The sequence below is a fragment of the Dipteris shenzhenensis genome, chromosome 7 (assembly GCF_047967505.1).
Source record: "Dipteris shenzhenensis isolate YYH24624 ecotype China chromosome 7, Dip_SZ_1.0, whole genome shotgun sequence".
Classification (NCBI taxonomy): domain Eukaryota; kingdom Viridiplantae; phylum Streptophyta; class Polypodiopsida; order Gleicheniales; family Dipteridaceae; genus Dipteris; species Dipteris shenzhenensis.
In genome coordinates this window covers 59,756,210-59,762,209 of record NC_141602.1, presented here as the reverse complement: position 1 = coordinate 59,762,209, position 6,000 = coordinate 59,756,210, and positions in this window count along the sequence as shown.

Genomic DNA, 6,000 nt, shown 5'->3' with positions numbered 1-6,000 from the left:
CTCTCATGTAACTACGCGGGAACCAACTAACTCTACTTGTAAGCCCCCCATATGAGGAGAAGGCATGAGGAGAAGGCATTTGAGTAGCTCGGTTATCCGATAGGTCCTGGTTTGGACACCAGATGGGGGCCATGTGTGGCCTGATGGCTGGATGGAGTTGGCACACTGCCAACTAGGCTACATGCAAGTGCGGGAAGGCATCCCATGACTGACCGCATTGAGAGTAGACGGAGCATTTCCCAGGGCAGCCCACTCTCGGGTTGCAGGGCCCCCGTTTGGAGTCCCAGATGATCCCGGATGGCTGTGGGCCGAATGGCAACCGTAGGTTAGTTGCTCTATTTTGTGCACCGGTTCTATCGTGTGGTCGTTGGCCTAGGACCCTCAGTCGACCGTTTTGGGCGAACTGGGTTGATCACCTAATTGAGCCCAACCGACTACGGCTGGTGGCTATATAAGAGCAAGCCCGTGAAGCCCATTTCATCACTGGCTACATCAACCCTGATTCCTTAGCATCTAGCCTCCATCCTCTACTGTTTCCAGCTTGCCATCGAAGCTTCTTTCACAGGAGCGCACGGTTGGGAGGCAGCGCCATATATTGTATCAGTTCTACAGTAATCAAATTTTTTATTCTCCATACTATCTGTTTTCTCTCTTGCGTACAAGATCCTGTTATCTGTTGAGCACAGACGTTGTATTGTTTTCTTACAAGGAAGCAAGGATAGCTTCATCAAAAAGCTAAAACAAAACTAATCTTGAGAGTTCGACATGAAAGATCTTGGACTTATGCACTATTGTCTTGGTATTGAGTTCTGGAGAGATTCAAACATCACCTTCATGAGTCAACTCAAGTATGTTGACAGTCTCCCGAAGAAGTTTCATATGGCAGATTGCAGCCACTCCCATGGAACAAAGTTTGAAACTCACTAAAGATTCAAAAAAGCCTACAGTCAATGACATGTACTACAAGCAACTCACCAAATCTCTGATATATCTGACTATCACACGGCCAGATATTTGTTATGCAGTAAGCTCACTTGCACAGTTTATGGGAAATCCAAAACAATCTCATTGGAATGTAGCCAAAAGAGTCATGAGATACATCAGAGGTACAAGACAGTTTGGGATAGAATACAGAGGAAGTCATCCACGGTTGCATGGATATTATGACTGTGACTATGCTGGAGATCATGAGACCAGGAGATCCACACAGGGATATGCATTTTTCCTTGGTCAAGGTGCTATATCATGGTTGTCAAACAAACAGTCAATTGTTTCTTTGTCTTCAACTAAAACATAATATAGAGCACTCACTACAGGTGCATGTGAGGCTATATGGCTCACAAGACTATTGTCAGAAATAGATTACTTTGATGAGTCAAAGCCAAGAACAATATATTGTGATAATCAGTCGGCTCAAGCATTGGCCAAAAATCCAGTATATCACTCCAGGACAAAGCATATTGATGTCAGAGAGAACTTCATCACAGAGAGAGTGTGTTACTTGGTGACATCACATTGCAGCATTGTGATAACAAAGAGAATGTTGCAGACATCTTTACCAAACCACTCGGTAAAGAGCTTTTTGAGAAACACCAACTAGATCTTGGTTTGAAGTAGAGGAAGGACATTCCCATTATAGGGGTGTGATGGAATGTAATGATCAATCCTTCTTCAATCAATTCCCCAGAATCATCATCTTGAGGGAAGGCCTATTTCATGATGTTGATCTTGAGGGAAGGTGTTGAGAGATCACGCTCAACATCATGTGATCATATGTGCATAGCACTAACCCAATAGAGTGCTATATATGAAAGGGTTAGATGCCCTAACCCTAACCCTAAATGGGTTTGTATATATTCTACATTTTCAACTAAATCCAATGTACAGTTAGTCATTTGTGGTGTGCTCTCTAGCTGTGCCCTCTCTCCTCATCTCCACTCTTCTCCTCTCCCCTCTTTATATTTTGTTAATTATAGCATCAATCGATTGTGTGTAGCTTGAAACAATGCTAAACAAATAGAGTGACATGCACCTTATCATCTGAAGTGTAAATGATTTTATGAAGCTCACCTCTCATCCAAATGTATGCTATTTAAACAAGAATAGTTACTTGGCTCGAATGCTAATGCATAGATTATATCTTATTTTACGCCTTGAATAAGTAGATTTTCACAAAATCTACCACAAATACTGTGAAGATAGTGGGAAAGAGGGAAGGAGTCTCACTTGCGGCTTTCTCACATACACAATGGGGGTGACACGTCCCAACACTCCTGAAACCCCTGATCTGCAAAATAACCACACACAACATCAGAACTGAGCAGGCTGCTCACCACCCAACCGTGACATCTACGGGATAAGATCCCAAATCAGAAGATGTCCCCTCCGAGCCACGAGCTGAGCTACTGGCACGAACTCCCAATCAGATCCCAACCAGCCTGGTGTCCCATACCACCAGGTGGCGCTGTGAAGCCCTGGATCTGCCACTGGGCCTTGGGCTACGCTAAGATGCAGGCGCGCGTCCGCGACACAAACCAGGATCAGACCTAGCACCTGGGAACGAGACTTGCTCCCAACTGCTCCCTGAGAACTGAACCCCTTGGGCCTCTTTTATAGACTCGGGCCCCGGCGCCAAAAATAGCGAAGACCTATAAATAGTTCGTACCCTTGCCACTCAACCCGAGAATCAAGCCTGCCTAGCTCTAAGCCTCCCCAGGCTAACCTGAGCTAGTTCTGTGTACCTAGTACACGTCAGATACCGATCCGTGCACATGACATACTCCCCCTCCTCTAAGAACTCACTCCTGAGTTCGCTAAGAAATCGGGAAATGTTCTTTGGAGGTTTTGTAATGTCTCCCATGTTGCATCCTCCTCAACACGATCCTTCCACTTAATCTTGTATTCCGTGATAGTACGATTTCGAATCTGTCTTTCACGAAATTCAAGAATAGATTCAGGTTCGTGAGGAATAAAAGTTAAATCTGTAACTTCTATAATCTCATGAGGAGAAACAATTTGATCATCTGCACCCAATACTTCTTTCAATCTACTGACATGAAAGACTGGATGTACCTTAACATCAGGAGGCAATTCTAGTCGATATGCAACTGGTCCAATTCTTTTAATGACCTTGAATGGGCCACAGTATCTGGGGGATAATTTCGGAACCAAACCAGTACTTAGGCTCTTGGAGTCCTTAGGAATTCTCAAATATACCATCGTTCCTTCAGAGAACTCTCTAGGTGAACGATGTCTATTAGCATAAAATCTGTCCCGATCTTGGGCACTTCTAATAGACTCCTTGGCAAACTGCAACATTTCCTGCATGTCTTGCAAGAAATTCTTAGCAGCATCATTTTGAATCCCTTGTAATCCTACCATAACTGGTGACTTAGGTTGAAACCCGTACATAAGCATAAAAGGACTATAACCAGTACTAGAATGCTTTGCACTGTTGTAAGCAAATTCAATCATGGGTAGATAATCTTCCCACGAAGACTGTCTCTTAGATACATATGCCCGAAGCATGTCTTCAACCAACTGGTTGACCTTCTCTGTACTGCCATCGGATTGTGCATGATCCGAGGAACTCATACTTAGAGTAGTTTCCAACTTCTCAAATACAAGTGTCCAGAAGTTACTTGTAAACTTTGAGTCCCTGTCACTGACTATGTCAGATGGCAAACCATACAGCTTGAACAAGTGGTCCACAAACTCGTGAGCCAGCTGAACAGCTGAAATAGTTGTTCTTGTAGGTAAGAATCTAGCCATTTTTGTCAAACGGTCGACTATGACCCATATAGAGTCATGACCCTTGCGCGTACGAGGCAAACCAGTAATAAAATCCATGGAAATACTTTCCCATTTATTACCTGGAATCTGTAATGGCTGTAATAAGCCCGCGCTCCTAAGGCGTTCAGCTTTAGTAACCTGACAAACTCGGCAACCTACCACATAGTTCTCTACAAATGCACGCATCTTAGGCCAATAAAAGGTATGCTTCACAAGAGACAGAGTCCTATGTATACCTGGATGTCCCGCACTAGGAGCATCATGACACTCCCAGAGAATCTTGGATTTTAGGTCCAGAAGATCAGGCACACAAATCTTTTCATTCCGGAACAGCAAGCCGTTCCTAATCATCCACTGACCTCCCGCCGCCTGTATCCTAGGTGGCACAATCCCTGAGTCCTGGTCAACCATGGAGCTCCCATCCTGGACTCTCTGCCAATAAGAACTGAAATGACTATCAGTTGCGTATAGCCCTCTCAAGGATTGAAATAGGTCTGAGGATATTTCCGTAAATGACAAAGCATTTACAAACTTAACTCGACTTAAGGCATCCGCCACACTATTCAGCGAACCCTTACGATAACGTATTTCGAAATCAAAATCCTGCATTAGCTCTGCCCATCTAGCTTTCCTTCCTCTCAATTCTGAGCCATCACACACATACTTGATTGACTGGTGATCAGTCAATACAAGGAACTTTGAACCATACAAGTAGTGTCTCCAAACCTTGAGAGCATACACTACCGCATAAAGTTCCTTCTCCAGTGTGGGCCAACGATACTGGGTGTCGTCTAGCTTCTTACTCTCAAAAGCTACAGGTCTGCCCTCTTGGAATAGAGCTGCCCCAATCGCATAATCACTCGCATCGGCCTCTAAAACATAAGGCCGGGTAGGATCGGGTAATGCAAGAACGGGTGCTTCCTTGATAGATAACTTCAAGGTTTCAAAAGCCTTGTTCATTGCATCATTCCAAGGGATCGGTTGAGTAGACCTGCGTCCACGACCTTTCAATATGTTGGTCAAGGGTACCGTGATTTGTGAATAATCACGGACTGACTTCCGAAGAAATACCGTAAATCCTAGGAAAGAACGAAGTTGTTTCACAGTCTGAGGGATAGGCCATTCTAAAACCTTCTGGATACGATCCAGATCAATGCTAATACCTTCAGAAGAAATCTTGTGTCCTAAGTAAATGATCTCCTTCATAAAGAAGTCACATTTACTCATCTTGGCATAAAGCTTATGCTGTCTTAGAACAAGTAAGACAACCCGAAGGTGTCCTATATGATCCTCAAGCGTTTTACTATATACCAAGATATCATCTAAGAACACGACAACAAATTTGCCCAGATAATCTCTGAACAAATCGTTCATCATCTGCTGAAAAGTAGCAGGAGCATTGGTCAAACCAAAAGGTAATACGAGGAACTCGTAATGACCATACCTAGTCCGGAATGCGGTCCTATCTATGTGTTTAGCATAGATACGGATTTGGTGATAACCCGTACGCAAATCAATCTTAGTGAAATACTTCGCTCCGGCCAAACGGTCTATCAAATCATCAGAACGAGGTAAAGGATAGCGGTTCTTAATTGTAACTTTATTTAATCGTTTATAATCTATACACATCCTCCAGGAAGAATCCTTCTTCTTTCTCAAGAGGACAGGTGCACCCCAAGGTGATTTACTTGGGCGGATATAGCCCATATTCAGGTAATCCTCAAGCTGGATAGCTAACTCATCCTCCTCTACCTGGCTCATCCTATACGGTGGTACACTGATAGGTTGAGCCCCTGGGACTAAGTCTATGCGATGATCTACTGCCCGTTCTGGAGGTAAACCTTCCGGCAGTTGAGCTGGGAATACGTCTTTAAAATTATCTAACAACATTCTCAATTCTCGGTGTTCAAACACACTTAATTCATTCTTGTTAATTACCGAAACAACAAATGAAGAAAGTGGAATCAAAACACACTGATAGACATCATAATGAGAAGTGTTTAATATATTCCGAAACTGCATCGCAGATACAATAGGCCCCTGAGAAGGGATAATCTTATCACACTGAATACAAAATTGGGTGCCTTTGTCTTCAAAAGAAAGGGTATGCTCCGTCCATCCGATCTGGATATTGTGGGTTTTAAACCACTCTATCCCGATCAACAAGTCTACATGCTCTAGATGCATAACGTAACATGTGAGAGCTCC